The sequence below is a fragment of the Salvelinus alpinus genome, chromosome 22, assembly GCF_045679555.1.
Source record: "Salvelinus alpinus chromosome 22, SLU_Salpinus.1, whole genome shotgun sequence".
NCBI classification, from domain to species: Eukaryota; Metazoa; Chordata; class Actinopteri; order Salmoniformes; family Salmonidae; genus Salvelinus; species Salvelinus alpinus.
Window position 1 is genome coordinate 25,756,778 of NC_092107.1, and position 22,797 is coordinate 25,779,574.

The following is a 22,797-nucleotide window of genomic DNA, read 5'->3' on the forward strand; positions in this document are numbered from 1 at the left end:
AGCCTTGTCCTCGTCAACACGAGAGAATCACTGACATGATGTCAGCTGGTCCTTTTGTGGCAGGGCTGAAATGCAGTGGAAATGTTTTTGGGGGATTCAGTTCATTTGTATGGCAATTCATTGCAATTCATCTGATCACTCTTCATAACATTCTGGATGAAATGCAAATTGCATATACATACATGCAAATAAGCAGACTTTGTGAAAATGAATGGTTGTGTCATTCTCAAAACTTTTGGCCACGACTGTACATCTCAAAGTTCAACAAGGAAAGTAACACCCTCATGTTGAGTCAGAGAACAGTACTTGTGAGTTTGATGAGGAGGATTGGATGAAATAATCAGTAGATTTGTCTTATGTTTTTTGGTAAAACATCTGCCTCTACAGCTCTGTAGTATCTGGGAACAATAAACATTAGTAAATTGTTTGTGAGGTTTACACATTTGATTTGAAAAAACTGAAACTCTTTTGTCCGTGCTTTCATGTTTAGGCCAGCTATTGTAGTCCTTGGGAATGGGTCCATTTTGTCTGAGAGAGGCTTATTTATACCACACTATCCCATCCACAGTAGTTTCCTCCATTCATCTGTGTTGTTAATGTAAGGTTCTGTATTTATTTTCTTAGTCAACCTTGTGTTCTGTTTCGTTGTGTTCTTGAACGTAGCCCTGTCTTTCATTTTTGTTCATTTATTTAATCTGTGTTAGTTACTCACCTGGTCTCATTAGCTCATTTGACTCTACTAAGCCTTTTCCCAGCTCGTTTGAGAGAACCAGTTATAGCCTTCAGTCCTAGTTTTGATTCACCTGCCTGTTTGCCTACCTGTGTATTGCCTGCCTGTGACCACGATTCCTGCCTTCTGCGAAGGCGAAATAAACACCTACCGCGCTCTGCGCGTGAATCTACACCTTTTTCTCCCTGAGTATTCATTACAGGTAATAATCTCATCTGTTTCTTCTCTCTTGCTGTGACCAGCTGTCTCACCATTATTAGAACAATAGCAGTCTCTGCTTCCCAGGAAAATATTCTCAGTACAATTGATCAGCTGGCTCATGTTTCTTGCATGTTAAATCCAACTGGTAATGAGTAATATTGCAGCACTGAGTCAGTTGTAACATCCATAAAGACTACTTACCCATGATAAGTGTAGCGTGGTTTGTTCTGCGTTGTGTAATTTTAATTAGGACACTGCCACAACTGCAGGTCTGCTGGTTGAATTATTTTTATTTGCCCTGCACACGAAGAGACAACACACAATATTTTTGCCCTTGGCGCAGTCATAGCTCTCAGGCACCTTGCTAGCCGAAGGTCAGGCAAAAGAGAGCGCCAAAAATAAATAACAGGTGCTGCGTGCACACATTCAGTGCACAACAGCACACCATACAATACAAGTAAAATGACATACAACATAATTCGTAAAAAATAAAAGACATACCTGCACACAAAGAGACAACACACAATATTTTAGCCCTTGGTGCAGTTACAGCTCTCAGGCACCTGCGCAAGCACATGGACACTCACTCAAACACTGTCCCAAGTACTCACAAGTTACAATAGATACCCTAGTTAGCGAGCTCGGTGAAACTTGTTAACATAAATCTTTATATTGTCCACATTGTAACAAACTAATGGTTGCATAACAGCACATTGTGTAACATTACCACGGTTTTATATTGAACAATTTCGGAGCCAAGGACAACATACCTTGCTATGCCGAAGGTCAGGCAAAAGAGAACAATAAGGGGGTACGGAAATACAGATAATCCGCGATGGGTCAAACCAAAATATACAAAACTTTTACAATCACGTGTATGTACAATATTGATATGAAAAAGTGTTTGTTCACCAAAGAATAACAGTAGCTATGCAGCTGTAATTTCATTTAAAAAACACACAGAATTATTATTACTATTATCAAATTATTAACATCCCCTCTTGACCTGGCCTATTTGAATTGGTCCTTGTGTGCAGCTTGGTGCATAATCTAGGGGAACAACTTCACACTGCTACATTAGCATCAACACAATTTCCATAGCATTACGTTTAGAGCAGATAATCTAATAAACTGCAGTCAGTGGTCAGTGACAGCTTGATGTAGGATCATTCATTTTTGCAAATCAACATGTCGGAGAGCGTTGTATATTAGTGTTCATTTGTTAATCACATTGTCAGCTGGAATGAAAATAAGAAATCAAAGGCATTGGTTTCAGCATAAGCATAACTGACATTATTTGCTGGTATTAACAAAGGTGTTATAATAATCCAGATTAACTGTATTGATGGAAGCATGCTGAGTTTACTTTGCTGCCTCTTTATGAAATACCATTGGCCTCCCGTGAAGAGTTGGATATTATTTAGCTTCTTGGAAGTTTTCAACATTCTTTTTACCATGCGACTGGTACTTTTGTTGGTATCCTGCCTAATTGACTTTGGCAGTGTCTTGCAATACTGGCTGTAACACCAGGGATGAAATAAGTCCTTTTTAATAAGAAATTCCATACATTTTTCAACCTAGTGACCTCTTTAGACTGTGTATTAGGTGTTACCTTTATGGATCAGCACAATTACTACCCTACAGACCCAGTGACCTCTCTGTTACAGCTTTGTGTAAATGGTATTGTATTTGATTAGAGGTGGCTGGTTCACTCAGCAGAGGCAGCTACAGTTTTGGGTGTAGTGATGATTATATATTTTTCCTACTTTAGCTATGTACACTGAGGCTTCCCTGTCATCCACATGGGTAATGAGGTACAGCCCATCCCTCTCAGACATCCTTCCCTGGCAGTGACCGGGTGTGTAGTTGATCTGGCTGGATGAATGGAATAGTTTGTGTAATGAGTTTCTGTATCAGGGAGTTCCATCAATGCTTCAGAGAAAAGCCCTGTCTATACCAGAGCTCGGAGCTTATTCAATTACATTTGATTTGGTGTTGTGGTGATGTTGCTATTGGTATTTGCCACTGTTTACTTTTTCATCATTATACCCATGCTTAAATTACCCAAAAGCAGCACAATAAGAAAACATGAACTCTCCATGATTGTAAGAGCAGGATAAACAAACTATGCTCTTACAATCATGTTTCTAGCCATGTCTATGAACATTTATGTGCTTGTTACTATCATAGTTTTTTTTCTCAAGTATAGTTGTAATACTGTAAATACATTGGACATCTTACTCTCCAGAGCTCTCACAATAAAAACAATCTTCCATTCTTGTAGGCACTGAACTCTGTCCCTCCATTCTGTAATTCTCTTTAATTCCCATGGCATGTCGACACAGCTGTGCCTCTGCTTGTTAGTGGCAAACTCAGAAAACTTATTGTATTAGATGAGATTCAATATCTCTCACAGCTAAATGTTCTTAGCCTCGCAAGCCACCTGATCTCATGAGCTTACATGGATGTTTGATATAGCTGCGGTAATCAGTCTGGTAATTATGAGGCTAAAATGTTCTGGCAATTTAGATGTGTTTTAAGCCCCGGGATAGATGCTGGTTGTTATGGTGACTGACTGGTAGTGGCAACATTGGGTCACAACGTTTCCCTCGATTAACCCTTTTGGCTGCCACACAACTACCCCATCATCCCCACACAGAAATGGAGCACGCCTCCAAGTAACGTCTGAAACACACTCTTGGTCTTGTACTCATGCCCTTTACAATTTCCTGAAGCTTACTGCAAGCTTACGGCAGGCCCTCTCTAAGCTTGTGGCGCAGTTCTTCCACTTTTAGAAATGAAACTCTCCAAATAAGAAACTGAGAGCATTTGAGAGTTCACCTTGGAATGGGAAATCTACTCAGGATTTCCTATGAGAGTTCAGGGTGGTTAGCGGATCACACAAATTAGCCTCCACATATGAGTTTATCTTCAACATTATGATCTTCTAATTGGGTGTAACTTTTTAATTGACTTGGAGCTTGCTGTTCCAGTGGTGATGTAGGAAACTCATGATTTCATACAATAATTGCTGGGTTGTCAGCTTGCCAACGCATCAGACATTCTCATGTAAAAGCCATTAACAAAAGCCTCTTGAGGTCAGTGCTATTACTCCTTGCTGTGCCATTAGTCAACTCATCAAATTCAGGACCACTAAGTTTTGACAGAATCATTCTACTTGATTTAAATTGTATTTAGACCCCCTGAGAGAAATTAGAGTACCACAATAACATTAATATGGACCGCTAACGTCTCGCTTGAAGTGTCACACAGGAAGTGGGTGGTATCTAAGAAAACCGGACGTGTGCTGCTGACAATTATAATCAGCAGGTGTCATTATGATGTTTGGCTGAGCCGTCAAGTCAAAGAGAAGCTTTTCAATTTACAGAGAACAACAGCTGTATCCAGTAACCATTCAGGTAGTCATTGTCAGCCATAGTTAGCTATTCATCCTGGTCTCATAGACTAGACATAGCATACTAAATTTAAATCTGGGACACTCAAATTAATATGATATGTTATGTTTGGTGTGGTTACATAAGACATATAGTTACTTAAGTCAAAAACAAAAGTAGGGTGCCTGGTCGGGGTGGATGGGTGGGTGTATAACGCAAACATCTTACAACTCAAAGGTTGCAAGATCAAATCTTATCAGGGACAACTTTAGCATTTGAGCTAATTAGCAACTTTTCAACTACTATTTAACTACTTTGCAACTACTTAGCAGGTTGCCTAACCCTTTTAGCTAACCCTTCCCCTAACCCTAACCTTAACCCTTTAACCTAACTCCTAAACTTAACCCTAAGCTTAACCCTAACCCCTAGCCTAGCTAACGTTAACCATCTAGCTAATGTTAGCCACCTAACCACCTAGCTAGAATTTGTAACATATCACACATTTTGCAAATTCATAACATATAGTACGTTTGCAAATTTGTAACATATTGTACGCATTGCAAGTTCATAACATGTAATGCAAATTGTAATTTGTAACATCATACGAAATGTGTAATGGATATCCACAAGTTAATAAATACCAGATGAAACGTAACATATCATACTAAAAGGAGTGTCTCAGATGTTCGTACAGAATAATATGAAATGCTCTGAGACCAGGTTGAACTATTAAATACTGTCAGCCATGGCTAGCTAGAAGACACTATCAGCCGTAGCTAGCTAGAAGCCACTGTCAACCATAGCTAGCTATTAAACACTGTCAGCCATAGAGCTAGTTCCAACTGCTCATTAATCCAGCTTCAGGAGAACTGTTTACAGAACCCATTGAACCTGTTCACAGCACAGACAAAAATAGATCCCTTAACTGTACCAATTGTGGGTGTTAACTCTGAATTCTTGTTGAAAATTTGTTCTGTAACAAATCGGGATGAAAAACTGCCAGAGTACCTCTTCTTAACTACTGTACCCCACTTGGTAAATCCACCATTCTAAGACAGGTATCACACTTTAGATGTGTGCTACTTTTAAGAAGCACATTTCATTCAATCTCTTAATACTCACTCCATCAGTATTGTCTCAGTATGTTTGTGATGTTTTTCACTCTCATGTCAATACTTCTCTATCATATTCAGGGTCCTGTCCTCACTGCTTGTGTCTCACATGATGTTCGAATTTGACTGTGTCCAAGAACCGTCATGCCTCCATAGGACAAAGCACTGGAGGGAATCGGGGCTTATGTTTGGTCCATTTATTTCATATTTGTCTGATTAACAAAGTATGCTGCTGGAGAACAATGATGTCTAGTTCACCCTTGAGTCGTGATCAACCTATGATTTCCCATAGAAGTGCATTTAGCTGTATATTAATTATTCATTCAATGGGGAGAGCCTGCAGGATGAAGAATAGTCAACAATTATTCATCATCAAAATCTAAACTCTAGCACATACATGAAAATGAGCCACTAAATTACCCCATGGAGGGATCAATGGAGAAGAGTTATTTTGAATTTCATGCTTTGTTGAAGCACCCTATTTAACATGCTGATTGTTCAGACTAATTAAGATCATACATGGTTATTAGTCATATTCCTACTCCATAGCAGGTGAAACTCTATCTGTGAAAGCGTAGCAAATCACATCCAAGTATTCCCACTTGGAAGGCCATTGTAAAGCAAAGGAGAAGACTGCTTTTTTTTGTCATTAACCAGAGAACAGCTTTGATGTCAAGAATCTTATATACAACATAGCCCTCATATGGATTTCTTGTTGGTGTCTGGGTAAAGATTCCTTATTTATTGGGGGATTTGTTTAATTTGCCCACATACAAATCAAGTGTTACCGAGTATAGTTTACATCATACAGTAAAACATTTGCATATACTTTATTTCTGCTGCAGCGTTCATGTTTGTCATCCTCTCCAGTCAGCACCATTAAGTGTGTTTACCTTCACCTGGCAGGATGTGGGTTGGCTGGTGGCCAGTGTCCTCTGTTGACCAACACATAATGGCAGATTTATGAAGGGGGATGGATGGGGACCACACTTGTTCTCCTGGCTCCTAAGCTGTTAATGAGCTGTTAATGTCTTTGTACTGTCAATTAATTGAGTTTCAGAGCATGATAACAGCACAATGGAGCAGGCTGTCCCTATCTGTTCACCTTTTATGGACCATGACAACTTATCAAGGTGAATGGGAGGTGTTACCTTTAAAGCTTACTTTTGGCATTAAGAATGGCTGTTGAAAATATACTGCTGCATTGGCAATACAATTGTGAATTCAATTTTATATGCTGGTGAGGCATAGTCAAGTAATCTAAACCTTTTTGCACTATGTTGTATCGTGTGGTCTCTGCTGGTGCATCCTCTGAGTAAACAACTAGATCACTTTGACAGTTTGATAGAGTACCGCAGTTTGATACAGAGAGTAAAAACAATATGCTGAAAACACATTTATCTCACTGCTCAAAAAATATATATATATTTATATAATTGTCTGCTTTGAGAAAAGATGCTTTTCACTTCCGATAATGATAGCTTGGTGTCACTATTCTCTATCTAGACTTGAATCAGTGCCACAAGTTGGTGCAGGCAAGTGCAAGACTGCATTTTCAAGGCAGTGTATTTTAGGCATTGATACAAGGACTGCCAAACAAGTTGACTGGAGTTATCTAAATGTGCTGCTTAATGGAAGTATTGCCTACTGTCTCACTGATAAGCAGAGGAGAGGTGATATGAGTGTGCCTACTGTCTCACTGATAAGCAGAGGAGAGGTGATATGAGTGTGCCTACTGTCTCACTGATAAGCAGAGGAGAGGTGATATGAGTGTGCCTACTGCATTTCCTATGGTGATATACTTTATATGAAATATGTGGGACAAAATGCTGAAATTGTGTGGCACCATGATGAATGGATGCTTTTTCCAGCTCACTAGAAAATCACAATTTAGTTTATTCCACCCCGTCCACCTGCAAATATTATTTTCCGTCAGGTTGGCTGTATTTTGACACAACCAATCAACAGTTTCCTTAACAATATGACAAGCCTGGTTCAGAAGTCTCCGACAAAATTCAAATGTTCACCTCATGGATAAAAGTAGTGGTATTAGTGTACCTGGAACTAGAACCCCTGGAATATTTCTGACCAAAATGGAGGCAAAGCCTCTGTTACTTTGTCCAGACATTACATTACATATTAATAAAGAGAATATGGAATGTAACGACTGGACAGAGTAACAGAGGATTTAGATCCATTTTGGCCAGAAATATTCCAGGGGTTCTAGTTCCAGGTGCACCAACCAATCACACTGTATTATTAATTTGACTCTGCTCTTCTCCAGCCAGCCTAATCATAACACTCGTTTAGGGAGAGGGAAGAGTTTTCATCAATGCATCACTACTTTTATCCCCTCAACAGAGAGTACATGTACTTCTTTTCAGCAGACCACGGATTCCAGTAGTACTGAACCATGCAATGGAGTTCTACTTTAATAATGGGCTCTACCGAGTCAATTTTAGAATCACTCACAGTTAAGATTATACCCTAGTCCCAATGAGACCTACTTACAGTAAGGATCTGTGGTAGAATACATGTGTCCATTCCCACAAGCTTCCTGTTGCCTCAGGATATGAAACCTGTTGAATGTGTACTTAAGTGTGTATTACAGAACTACATTCCCTTGGCCCTGTCCTACTACCTGTACTGTACTGGCAGTTAGTTCCTCACAGCAGTCTGCTCTACTGCATGCCTAGATGCTTTGTCAATAAATCAATATCCAATTATAGTTTAGAGTAATATAAATCCGTAGCTGTCCTCTCCCTGAGAGATTGTTTAACTTAATGCTCATGGAGATTTGAAGTCATCCATTACTGTCAAAGGGTGCCGCCTGGTCTCCATCAACTACTAATGACGAAGTGGTGTTGTGATCCCCAAAGAGATGCTCAGTTTCTCTCAGATTGTCTGCCGTTGTAGCAGGAAGTGTTTGCTGCCTTTTACACTAATTAGCTACATGTTGCTGCTTCGAGACCACTACTCAAACCTGATGGAGGCTAATTAATCAAACTGTGTTGTTTTGCAACACTATTGCTCCTCAACCAATCGCTGCCCCCACCCGCCAGCCAGACTAGCATCACTACTCTGGATGGTTCCGACTTAGAATATGTGGACAACTATAAATACCTAGGTGTCTGGCTAGACTGTAAACTCTCCTTCCAGACTCACATTAAGCATCTAAAATCCAAAGTTAAATCTAGAATCGGCTTCCTATTTCGCAACAAAGCCTCCTTCACTCATGCTGCCAAACATACCCTCGTAAAACTGACAATCCAACCGATCCTTGACTTCGGCGATGTCATTTACAAAATAGCCTCCAACACTCTACTCAGCAAACTGGATGTAGTCTATCACAGTGCCATCCGTTTTGTCACCAAAGCTCCATATACTACCCACCACTGCGACCTGTATGCTCTTGTTGGCTGGTCCTCGCCACATATTCGTCGCCAAACCCACTGGCTCCAGGTCATCTATAAGTCTTTGCTAGATAAAGCTCCATCTTATCTCAGCTCACTGGTTACCATAGCAACACCCCCCCGTAGCACGCGCTCCAGCAGGTATATCTCACTGGTCATCCCCAAAGCCAACAGCTCCTTTGGCCGCCTTTCCTTCCAGATCTCTGCTGCCAATGACTGGAACGAATTGCAAAAATCACTGAAGTTGGAGACATATCTCCCTCACTAACTTTAAGCATCAGATGTCAGAGCAGCTTACCGATCACTTCAGCTGTACACAGCCCATCTGTAAGTAGCCCATCCAACCAACCAACTACCTACCTCATCCCCATTTTTGTTTTTGTTTTTCTGCTCTTTTGCACACCAGTATTTCCACTTGCACATCCCCATCTGCACATCTATTTTTGTTGCACTGCTTTGCTTTGTCTTGGCCAGGTCGCAGTTGTAAATGAGAACTTGTTCTCAACTGGCCTACCTGGTTAAATAAAGGTGAAATATAACAAATATATTAACTAAACAATTCGATTGGATTTTTATTACATTGTTTTCAAACAGATATGTGACACGTATTAATGCCAAAATAACATGCAAAACAGGCAAACACAAAATTGACGGGTCGCCACTGGCCAGTTTATACTTGGTCTAATGACATGTCTGTAGACAATTAGAATGCGACAAGTGTCGCTGGTCAAAAGAACATTTAATTTATACTCTGGTGGAAAGTCTGTTGACCATCAATGCGACTGTCAGTTTCCTTTCCACACAGACATGAAAAGGTTTAACGCCTCATGTCCACCAGATGCTCTCAGTCACTGCACACTGCAGGTGACAGGGACATGGCCTGATTGACTGTGTCTCACTTTGAGCCTCAGCTGGTCTGGTTATTCCATGCGCTGGGTGTAATCTATAGGATTTATGATGCATTGCATAGGAGATAGGAAGTGGGGGAGGAAATAGTTATCATCCCTTTAAGGGACCACTACAGCCATACATTCTCATGGAGCAGATGTATCTATGCCCTATGGAACTAGCAGGGTGGAGGATACATTTGTTTTCTTCCTTATTTATTCGTTTTTGTTTGGTCGACGACCATTTGAAGCCTCATTAATGAAATAATTTGCATATTTGTTTCATTATTTAGAGAACAGCATCACGATTAACCGCTAACTAAATGTGACTGTGGAGAGAATTTTTGAATGAAATGCTTTTTTGTTGCAGCACAATATAATTTGAGATGTAATACTGTACCCAATAGTACATGTGTTTCATGAACAACCATGTAGACATGTCTGACCTTGAGACTTTGGAAATTATTTCATCATGGTATTTACTTTAATGGAATAGGAAGAACTGTGAAACAGGGACACTGTATGTTAGTAACATCTTTGATAAGCAAGATAACATGTGGGAGGTTCATTGTTGTTTCTCCTTTAAATTCAAATGGGTTCCTTTTGTAACACCAATACTGGAAACACAATAAAACATAATACATTTTACACATCACAATAGCAAGACCTTTGTTAATGGTCTGAAAATAAAACTTAGCAGCAAAACAAATTCCAACTTCCAAACTGTCTCCCCTCCAAAGCATGTACTGTATATTTATTACTTCATGTCTCTCAAAACATGTTGTATGTGAATGAGTATTTTCATTGAACAGTGAAAAAAAAAACTGCTACCACAGATTCCTTCCCTCAGTGTTTCTGGAGCTGTCAGATAGCTGAAGATGAATGTGATGTTGTCTGCACACTGCAATTACTTTAGCTGGCAGTTGGTGGGAAACCCACATGCTCACTTCTCCTCTCTCTCTCTCTCACACTCTCTCTCTTTTCTTTTCTTCTCTTTTCTGTCTTTCTCTCACTCAAAGACATCAGATTGTGCAGGCAGTGCAACTCGACTACAAAGGCCTTTTCGGTCAAGTCAATCTACAGTAGCTAGTTTGAATGTTGTCTGTGCTGCCGACCAACAGCACACTGCCTGAGTTTCACAAGCAGTGTTCCAACGACAGGTACCACAGGCCTGGTCTCCACACCTTGATGGAAAGGTGGAGGTGGGGGTGCTTAACTGTTTCTGGAGTAGTAGTTAATTTGTGTAATTGATCTTGTAATGTGTTCTCTAGGGTGGCTGGAGATCCAGGTTCAATTCAATCTCTCCTCACCTCGGCTCAGCTTTCACTGCCACTACCATAAAGGAGGCAAATGAACAGTCTAACTATCCTTCAAGACAAGGTGACTCAGGCAGGGCTTATACTGTTTTAATTACAGATGAATACATGGATAACAGGTAACCTAGATGATACAGCAGTTTAATGTGCTCTGTGCTACATCATTGATCTATTCACAAAGTGTTTCCAGTTACACAAGCTGTCATTCAGACTGGCAAACTCATCATTAAGTGAATTAATGTTCCCCGCTATCAGGCTAATGGATTACAGTCATCTTGCCAGCTAAGAACATGAACAAGGTGTTCATGAAGGAACTTCAGAAGGAACTTAAGTCCAATCGGGGAATTTATGAGTTAGTACTTTGTATTTGTCTTAGTGAATGGTATAGCGCTTAATGGGCTGCTGCCCCATATGTACTACTCACAGTGATTGAACCGTCTAGCCATCTCCCACTCCCCTTTCCAACCATGTATTAGAGCAGTGACATTATAGGACACATTTACTGCAAAATGGGAGAACAGCCCAGTACAATCGGGTCTGACACATCCCATTTAGTTCAACATTTCAGTTGAATGCATTCAGTTTTGGGGCAGCAGGTAGCCTAGCGGTTAGAGCGTTGGACTAGTAACCGAAAGGTTGCAAGATCGAATCCCTGAGCTTACAAGGTAAAAATATGTTGTTCTGCCCCTGAACAAGGCAGTTAACCCACTGTTCCTAGACCGTCATTGAAAATAAGAATTTGTTCTTAACTGACTTGCCAGTTAATTAAAGATACAAAAATAATTAAGAAACCATATGGTTTTTTTTATCACCTTAGTCGGCAGGTAGCCTGGCGGGTAGTATCGTTGGGCCAGTAAGCGAAAGGTTGCTGGATCGAATCCCAGAGCTGACACGGTAAAAATCGGTCATTCTGCCCCTGAGCCAGGCAGTTAACCCACTGTTCCCTGGGCGCCGATGACATGGATGTCGATTAAGGCAGCTCCCCGCACCTCTCTGATTCAGAGGGGTTTGGGTTAAATGTAGAAGACACATTTCAGTTGAATGCATTCAGTTGTACAACTCACTAGGTATCCCCCTTTCCTTAAAGGTGCAGTCTGGGATCTTAAGCACTTACACATTCGTAACATATTGTACGAATTTGAATTCGTAACATTTCATATGAATTGCAAACGTACGCAAATGTGCACAGTTATCGGGGAGCCGTTTTGGCTCGTGAGCACTACTTTCAAAACTACTGGGAGAAATGATACTTAATCTTTGGAGCATCACTTCAAGCCAAGTGATATTGCTCCATTGGAGTGCCTTCAAAGCAGAAAAGGTCATTTTGAATCTATTCCAGAGGTTGTTTTTTCATGTTTGGAATGCAGTGAAAAAGGGCAGTTTAATACAATACAATACATTCACCAATCAATACCAGTTAGTCAAACATTGATAAGCCCACCAAGTTCTAACAGACAGACAGACAGAGAGAGAGAGAGAGATTCAAGCCTTGGAGGAACGTGAGCCACCCATCTCTAGTTAAATACAAGTTTATTGATTTTCCTCCCAACCACAAACATGAATACCTTAAAATGTCAATTAATAGCCCCGGCATTTATTTGCTTCAATCATGGAGCACAACCAGTGCTTATTAGAACCAGGCGTCCTTAATGCACACAGCTTTTGCTCAATAAAATGTTGAAAAGACTACCACACTGTGTATTGTGACCAGTATGACCAGTATAAACATTACAATAACATCCATCCTAGATTAGACTTGCAAAGACTAGGCTGTCTATCATACACCCCCGAGTTCACGCCTTACCATCACTGAGAGCGATACCGGCACCATAGATAGCAACGTTGACAGAATATATATACCGTATATATATTTTTTTCTTTTATGTTTAATGCACGTGACTGTGGGAATAGCAGAGCTGTATCCATGGTAACCTCGTAACGAATTCATTTAGATGTGACATTTATTTGAAACAGACGTTTATTTGCTGAAATGTGTTCTGATGCCCAGCTATTAAAAGGGACAGGCAGCTATTTGAGACTCAGCGTTAATTGACGTTTTACGGTAGATCAATGGGAGCATAGTGTTAATATTTCATATCCAAATGTTTAAGAAGCATCGTAGACAAACCTCTCACAAACCTCTCACAAACATTTATTTTAGATTCAGGAAAGGCAGATCATCAATAATAAGTTAATTATAGTCAAGTCGCCACCTCTCTAAACTGTTATCTAATTATAGTCAAGTCTCTCCACCTCTCTCCCAAGTGGCGCAGTGGTCTAAGGCACTGCATCGCAGTGCTAGCTATGTCGCTAGAGATCCTGGTTTGAGTCCAGGCTCTGTCGCAGCCAACAGGGAGACCCATGGGGCAGCACACAATTGGCCCAGCATCGTCCGCGTTAGGGGAGGGTTTGGCCGGCAGGGATGTTCTTGTCCCATCACGCTCTAGCGACTCCTGCGGCAAGCTGACACAGTCGCCAGGTGTACGGTGCTTCCTCCGACACATTGGTGCGGCTGGCTTCCGGGTTAAGCAGGCATTGTGTCAAGAAGCAGTGCGGCTCGGCTGGGTTGTGTTTTGGAGGACGTACGGCTCTCGACCTTCGCCTCTCCCGAGTCCGTATGGGAGTTGCAGCGAAGACTTTAACTACCAATTGGATACCACGAAATTTGGGAGAAAAAGGGCGTAAAAATAATGATAAATAAATAATAATTATAATAAAATTAAAAAGTCTCCACCTCTCTAAACTGTTATCTAATTACAGTCAAGTCTCCACCTCTCTGAACTGTTATCTAATTACAGTCAAGTCTCCACCTCTCTGAACTGTTATCTAATTACAGTCAAGTCTCCACCTCTCTAAACTGTTATCTAATTATAGTCAAGTCTCCACCTCTCTAAACAGTTATCTAATTACAGTCAAGTCTCCACCTCTCTAAACTGTTATCTAATTACAGTCAAGTCTCCACCTCTCTAAACTGTTATCTAATTACAGTCAAGTCTCCACCTCTCTGAACTGTTATCTAATTACAGTCAAGTCTCCACCTCTCTAAACTGTTATCTAATTACAGTCAAGTCTCCACCTCTCTGAACTGTTATCTAATTACAGTCAAGTCTCCACCTCTCTAAACTGTTATCTAATTACAGTCAAGTCTCCACCTCTCTGAACTGTTATCTAATTACAGTCAAGTCTCCACCTCTCTGAACTGTTATCTAATTACAGTCAAGTCTCCACCTCTCTAAACAGTTATCTAATTACAGTCAAGTCTCCACCTCTCTAAACAGTTATCTAATTACAGTCAAGTCTCCACCTCTCTAAACTGTTATCTAATTGCAGTCAAGTCTCCACTTCTCTGAACTGTTATCTAATTACAGTCAAGTCTCCACCTCTCTAAACAGTTATCTAATTACAGTCAAGTCTCCACCTCTCTGAACTGTTATCTAATTACAGTCAAGTCTCCACCTCTCTAGTATGTTTTAGAATAATTTATGAAACTGGAGATGAAAACTGACACAAATACTTTTTTCTGACAGTTTGTACTTTATTTAATTTCCTCCGCTGTAAATGTCACAGCTATTTCCATTTTATTTGCTCTCTTATAACAGCCCTTTTTCCTTTCAATCAAACTAAAGTAAACCGACACCCACTTGCAATAACCCTTAGGCAGTTGTACAGATCGATCACTTGGCTGGCACAGACAACACAGGATACAACCCAGGATATTCTCCATGACAAAAACTGTTATTCACATCCAACAGACATCTCTTGCTCTAACAGGCTTAAATTATGAGGGGCATGTTGATGGTTCACTAACTTCAGACAAGGAGCCAAAAAGAACACATCTCTTATCTGTCCCCACCTCATTGGCTAAGATGCTATTCTGGTTCTGGGTCATGTGTCTCTCCCACTTAGAAATGTACAGTGGCTCCTGGCTGCTCTCAGTTTTAATAGGGAAAACTGATTGTAACCATGGAGGAGATGGAAACGCTCCGCTCCTTCAATAGAAACATTGTTTAGCAAAGTTATCAATAGCGGCGGAGTGGCCATTGCCAGATAGAAGGCTTGAATTTGACCGACCACACACAGGTCACATTGAGGAGCTTAGCGCTCTTGTGAGGAGGTGGTGGTGACACACACACACTATCAGACAGACGTCCACTCTGTTGTCTATGGCCTTTTAATCCTTTGTTCTGAAAGAGGCGGAAAGGTCAGGATTAACATCAGGGTCTATTACATAACTATCTATCATAGAGATTTCACTGTCACTATATGAGCCATGTTTCCCTCTGAACTCAATATCAGTGCAACACAAATGTGAAATGTGATGTAAATGAGACAAAAAAAAATGTCATTGTAGTTGTTTGCCAGACACCACTAAAGGTTATCCCAAACACCATTGAATGCCAAGACATGAGATTACACCAGTGCCACTTCTTCCTTTACGCAGACTATGTGCTACTCGTAGCCCCGTGGCTGCCTAGGGGGCCAAAAATAAATAAACTCAGTCGGGGTCTCAATTTACTGTTGGGATTTAGAAAAGTAGAATTCACAAGGTGCATTTGTTAGGGCATCAGCAGTTTTCTACTTGTTATGACATTCAATGAGCCCATGTCAGCTAACATTGCTAGGTAGGTAGTTTAGCCAGCTATCTAAACCTCGTGGTCGGCCTAATCATTACCGGACACGCAGGGCATGTGCTCAGGGGCCCTGACCTCCAGGGGGCCACCGTTGATATCGTCGCCAAAGTCATGGAAAAATGCGTAGAATTGCAGAAAATTGGCTATAAAACTGCAACATTTTCTCTGCCCCATGGCAAAATGTGTAGAATTAGGATGGAAATTGTGCATTAGGCAGGTACAGTGTTTCATTTTTGGAAGGAAACTCTAAACTAAAACTAACAACCAATTATGCCCACAACACAATAGTTAGAAATGTCCAATGCACCTGTCAATTTGAATACAAAAAAAATTCACATTTCTGTATCCTTGTAGAATTTGACCATCTGGCAGCTGTTTCTCTCGTGCTGCCAAGTTCCGGGTAGAGAGCTCTGTGTGGATGTCTCCTGGGCTGGGTGCCACGACTAAGAGTCACTGACTCTGGCCCCACTGTCTGGTGGTGCTTTAACTGTTGCTAAAACACAGTCTGAGAGAGAGGGGATGCTGTAGTAACATTTTGTGCAACAGTTGGCTAACAATTTGGCATCATATATAGCTGTCGGTTTTTACAGGGTGGTTGTATCACATTGAACATTGAGGTAGAGTATGTATCTGTCTGCCTGGACTCATATACCTCAGGTAAGTGAAATGGGGGGACATGGTGATGATGATGATTGTGGAAAGATTGTCAAAGTTGTGAATCTGAATAGCATTAGGAAATTAAACAATGTGTAGGCATATTTAGGAAGACCTACCTCACATATTTTGGATGTTTCTGAGTTTGTGGGAAACATGTATTTAATCTCGATAACTAAGAGGTTAAAATGAGGGAGGTCAGTTTACTGTTTTGGTCAGCAGCATGTGCTTGCAACTGATAGGTCACTGGGCAGTGGTCTGCTCTCTCTGGCTCTGAGAGGCAGGGAATGATTGCTCGGATCCAGAGTAACGGGATTTTGCCCCGCCTACAAGATGCACTGATTGTTCTTGTTTGTTCAACGAATCAACTTCCCGGTGCGCACTGAACTACTCCGCGTCAATTTCACGTTCAATGAATAGCCTTCTCAAACTTGTTGATGTTGACGAAACCTTTTACAACTTTGAAGAACATATTGAAGGTAAAGCACATTGAAATACAAATAAGGATTATGGAATAGACTTTATTGGCGTTTTTCTCTATATAGCCACACGGTCAACTTCAACCAATTGACAGGCTAAATCAATGAAATCGTACGGAGTTTATGAAATGAGTCTCATTGTATTGCTGATATTCAAATTGACAATGAAATATAAGGATGGAGGCAATTGAATATTTCATGTTATAACTGAGAAATAAACGCGTCACACTGGCCACGGTTTGTGCTGGACCTCTGCAAAGGTAGGATATTCTTATTTTCCTTCAGCATACAACATTCCTTGTTCACTTATTGACATTCATTACATCCTACGATTATAAGTTAGTTTGAGGGAACATCGATGTGGTTAATAGAAATATCATGCAGTCCATCGACTGTCATGTCAAAAATACAGTATCTGCTTCTGCCATGACTCGAGTCGCATCGTATCCTTATAACATAATCATATTGCTTGGCATGCCTGGCAGTGTTAAAACAAATAACAGTTATTAGGCGTATCACTTCATTGAAAACGTTTTCAAAGACCATAACTAAGGATCCTCTTGAACACTTTAAAAAAATGTCTATAATGAACTAATCAGACCTTCAATATGGACAGTAATTAATATTGGGAGGCTGGGTGCGTGATGGATTACACAGTGATACCCACTGGTCAGTTGGACAGGTTGCTGACATTCTGCACATAGCTCCTCTCTCTATTGGCTTTTTAACATGACCCCCAGCCAGTTGTTATACAGGGCAGCATGTGTGTAGCAACAACTGGAGGAATACCCATAGGGGTCCCCAGTCCTACTCTATAGCACCCTTGTGCCTCTGATTCTGCATGTTTCTAAACACTCCTTAGTATGCATTTACCCCATAAAGCCTTTGTAGACTAACTAAACCTTTCTCTCTGTACCGTAGGCTATATATCTACATATAATATGTGCCATCTCCATTTTATTCTGAGTGAAACTCTCTCGGGATGCATGCAGTATGAATGTAGCTTACACTGGCTCTCATCCTAGCCAACTCTATCTGAATAACACCCCTTGCTTCTCACAGCCAGGCTCTCTCAGCCTCAGACAGCTTCTCTTCTTCTGTAATGTGTGACATGACTTTGTCAGGCCTGGGAAAGTGATTCTCTAGCTCACAGGAAGTGTCAGTCAGGGCCCTTTCTCTTTCTGTCATATTGAAACTACAATGTTTTCTTCACAGATAAAATAAGTTCACAAACCTTCTCCCACACTGCAGTGCCAGGTGGCATGGAGGCAAAAATGGCCATTCATTAGAATCCACATAATAATCCTGTTGCTGCGGGATTATTTCCCTGCTGTAGCAAACTGGCTCAAAGATCCTACATCTGTACTAGAGAGTTGGAGATACTCTGATGAAGTGGCTGGTGGTGAAGAAGCATGGGAACGGTCTGTCTGAGAGACTGTGTGACATCACTAATGACATCACTTCTATGGAAATGACAGAGTCGGACTGGCCTTAAAAGGCATTTTTGTTTGAGATGACGTGAACCAAAATGTCATTTCTGAAAAAGATTCAGTGATTGGTCTGCCTGTTTGTAGCTGGACATAATGTGTGGTTTGATAAGATGTTAAAGATGTCTATAACACCATTACCATGTAGGATTATTAATACTGTAAACCTGTCTTCTCTACACACTACAAATTAGCCATATCTAGTTAAACCTCTCTCTTCATTCATTCAGTCAATCAATCAATCAAATGTATTTATAAAGCTCTTTTTACATCAGCCGATCTCACAAAGTGCTATACAGAAATCCAGCCTAAAACCCCAAACAGGAAGCAATGCAGATGTATAAGCACGGTGGCTAGGAAAATCTCGCTAGAAAGGCAGGAACCTAAAGAGAAACCTAGAGAGGAGCCAGGCTCTGAAGGGTGGCCAGTCCTCTTCTGGCTGTGCCAGGTAGAGATTATAACAGCACATGGCCAAGCTGTTCAAACGTTCATAGATGACCAGCAGGGTCAAATAATAATAATCACAGTGGTTGTAGAAGGTGCAACAGGTCAGCACCTCAGGAGTACATGTCAGTTGGCTTTTCATAGCCAATCATTCAGAGTTAGAGACAGCAGGTGGGTAGAGAGAGAGAGTTGAAAACAGCAGGCCCGGGACAAGGTAGCACGTCCGGTGATCAGGTCAGGGTTCCATAGCAGGTAGACTGGGGACAGCAAGGAGTCGTCAGGCCAGATAGTCCTGAGGCATGGTCCTAGGCAGGTCCTCCAAGAGAAGAGAGAGAGTTAGAGGGAGCATACTTAAATTCACACAGGACACCGGATAAGACAGGAGAAATACTCCAGATATAACTGACTGATCCTAGCCCCCCGACACAAACGATTGCAGCATAAATACTGGAGGCTGAGACAGGAGGGGTCAGTAAACACTGTGGCCCCGTCCGACGATACAGGGCCAACCAGGCAGGATATAACCCCACCCACTTTGCCAAAGCACAGCTCCCACACCACTAGAGCGATATCTTCAAACCACCAACTTACTACCCTGAGACATTTACATTTAAGTCATTTAGCAGACGCTCTTATCCAGAGCGACTTACAAATTGGTGCATTCACCTTATGATATCCAGTGGAACAACCACTTTACAATAGTGCATCTAACTCTTTTAAGGGGGGGGAGGGTTAGAAGGATTACTTTATCCTATCCTAGGTATTCCTTAAAGAGGTGGGGTTTCAGGTGTCTCCGGAAGGTGGTGATTGACTCCGCTGACCTGGCGTCGTGAGGGAGTTTGTTCCACCATTGGGGTGCCAGAGCAGCGAACAGTTTTGACTGGGCTGAGCGGGAACTGTACTTCCTCAGAGGTAGGGAGGCGAGCAGGCCAGAGGTGGATGAACGCAGTGCCCTTGTTTGGGTGTAGGGCCTGATCAGAGCCTGAAGGTACGGAGGTGCCGTTCCCCTCACAGCTCCGTAGGCAAGCACCATGGTCTTGTAGCGGATGCGAGCTTCAACTGGAAGCCAGTGGAGAGAGCGGAGGAGCGGGGTGACGTGAGAGAACTTGGGAAAGTTGAACACCAGACGGGCTGCGGCGTTCTGGATGAGTTGTAGGGGTTTAATGGCACAGGCAGGGAGCCCAGCCAACAGCGAGTTGCAGTAATCCAGACGGGAGATGACAAGTGCCTGGATTAGGACCTGCGCCGCTTCCTGCGTGAGGCAGGGTCGTACTCTGCGAATGTTGTAGAGCATGAACCTACAGGAACGGGTCACCGCCTTGATGTTAGTTGAGAACGACAGGGTGTTGTCCAGGATCACGCCAAGGTTCTTAGCACTCTGGGAGGAGGACACAATGGAGTTGTCAACCGTGATGGCGAGATCATGGAACGGGCAGTCCTTCCCCGGGAGGAAGAGCAGCTCCGTCTTGCCGAGGTTCAACTTGAGGTGGTGATCCGTCATCCACACTGATATGTCTGCCAGACATGCAGAGATGCGATTCACCACCTGGTTATCAGAGGGGGGAAAGACATGGCCGAGTATAGCCCACGAAGATCTCCCCCACGGTACAAACCCGAGGGGGGCGCCAACCCGGACAGGAAGATCACGTCAGTGACTCAACCCACTCAAGTGACGCACCCCTCCTAGGAACGGCATGGAAGAGCAGCAGTAAGCCAGTGACTCAGCCCCGGGTTATAGGGTTAGAGGCAGAGAATCCCAGCGGAGAGAGGGCAACTGGCCAGGCAGAGACAGCAAGGGCAGTTCGTCGCTCCAGTGCCTTTCCGTTCACCTTCACACTCCTGGGCCAGACTACACTCAATCATATGACCTACTGAAGAGATGAGTCTTCAATAAAGACTTAAAGGTCGAGACCAAGTCTGCGTCTCTCACATGGATAGGCAGACCATTCCATAAAAATGTAGCTCTATAGGAAAAAGCTAACAGTAAAACCTTGAAATCAGCCCTTGCCTTAACAGGAAGCCAGTGTAGAGAGGCTAGCACTGGAGTAATATGATCTTTTTTCTCTCTCTCTCTTTTTGTTTATGGCCAATAAAGCAATTCCTTCTAGTTATCACAAACCAGTTATCGCAAACACATCACTTAACCCTATATAGAAGATAGAATGTGGATAATAGAGCATATCAAACGCAAATAGACTGTGTGTCAAATCACATCTATTAAGCTTAAATGAATGTGCCGTCATCTAATTAATTCCTAACAGGCTCAATCAGGCTTAATAACCCAGACATATCCTCTTGTGATTGTGGTTTAAACAAACACTGTCGGTCTGGTGAAAACCCACCTTTCACTGTTTTAGAATGAGACTGTGTTAAAGCTTGTCTGTCTGACTGACTATTTCACTCACAGCATAGTGTTACATGTTCCACACCTCAATCTGGGCACATGTAGGTGTCCACATTGGAGCAAGTGCTATTTTTAGAACACACAGAATACTGTAAGTAAAAGATGAAAGCTCTCCTTTCCTCCATAGATGTGGACCAAAACAACATTCAGCTCTTTTTAGGACGGATAGAGTCAGAGGTATACATAAGTATTCACTGCCAGGCTGATTAGTTGTGATGCACTTCATCAAGCAGAGTTGGGTTTAGGATGGCACTTTAATGTGTGTAGTGTGAAGATACAGTCACAGTGCAAGGCCCTCAATGCACACAAGTATGCCTTTGGAGAGTGTTGGTATGATATGAATCCTTGTAGCCACTGATGTAAGATTCATGCAACAGATAAACATAGTACAGTTAATTTCCAGAGGCATTTAAAATGCTATTTGTGTTTACACAGGATTTTTCCACATAACTAATTTCCATCTGTGGTCCATTTCGATCGTCATGTACCATCTGACGTTGTTGTCACATGCACGTACAGTAAGCAACACAGAAGCAGTTGTATAGCTTCTGTATACAAGATGAATCATCATGAATACAGTGGTTTGGTACATAATGTGTTCCTTTATTCCCCTCCACTACAGTGGGTTAATTAGTGATCAGATTCCAGTGAAGCCTGTAGAGTACTGTGAGGCCTGCAGCGTACCGTGAGGCATGTGAGATCTGTAGAGTTCTGTGAAGTCTGTAGTGTACTGTGAGGCATGTGAGAGCTGTAGCGTACTGTGAGGCCTGTAGCATACTGTGAGGCCTGTAGCGTACTGTGGGGCCTGTGGGATCTGTAGCGTACTGTGAGGTCTCTAGGGTACTGTGAGTTCTCTAGGGTACTGTGAGGTCTCTAGCGTACTGTGAGGTCTCTAGCGTACTGTGAGGTCTCTAGCGTACTGTGAGGCCTCTAGCGTACTGTGAGGCCTCTAGCGTACTGTGAGGCCTCTAGCGTACTGTGAGGTCTCTAGCGTACTGTGAGGTTTCTATCGTACTGTGAGGTCTCTAGCGTACTGTGAGGTCTCTAGCGTACTGTGAGGTCTCTAGCGTACTGTGAGGTCTCTAGCGTACTGTGAGGTCTCTAGCGTACTGTGAGGTTTCTAGCGTACTGTGAGGCATGTGGGATCTGTAGCGTACTGTGAGGCCTGTAGCGTACTGTGAGGCCTGTAGCGTACTGTGAGGCATGTGGGATCTGTAGCGTACTGTGAGGCATGTGGGATCTGTAGCGTACTGTGAGGCCTGTAGCGTACTGTGAGGCATGTGAGGTCTGTAGCGTACTGTGAGGTCTGTAGCGTACTGTGAGGTCTGTAGTGTACTGTGAGGCCTGTAGCGTACTGTGAGGTCTGTGTGGTCTGTAAGCGTACTGTGAGGCATGTGGGATCTGTAGCGTACTGTGAGGTCTGTAGCATACTGTGAGGTCTGTGAGATCTGTAGCATACAGTGAGGTCTGTAGCGTACTGTGAGGCCTGTAGCGTGCTGTGAGGTCTATGAGATCTGTAGCGTACAGTGAGGTCTGTAGGGTACTGTGAGATCTGTAGCGTATTGTGAGGTCTGTAAGCGTACTGTGAGGCATGTGGGATCTGTAGCGTACTGTGAGGTCCGTAGCGTACTGTGAGGTCTGTAG

The 22,797-nt window shown here is 42.3% G+C and overlaps 1 protein-coding gene across 2 annotated transcripts in view; it reads left to right on the plus strand.

The window, feature by feature from the left end:
• LOC139549755 (protein Aster-B-like) overlaps positions 1-22,797 on the plus strand; it is a 168,517-nt gene that overhangs the window by 45,456 nt on the left and 100,264 nt on the right. The window contains exon 1 of one of the 2 annotated variants that reach the window (XM_071360507.1): positions 17,036-17,078. The exons of the other annotated variant lie outside the window; for it this stretch is intronic. The gene's annotated coding sequence lies outside the window, so the exon portion shown is untranslated. Of the gene's footprint in view, positions 1-17,035; positions 17,079-22,797 lie in introns of those variants that run through there. 2 annotated transcript variants of the gene reach the window in all.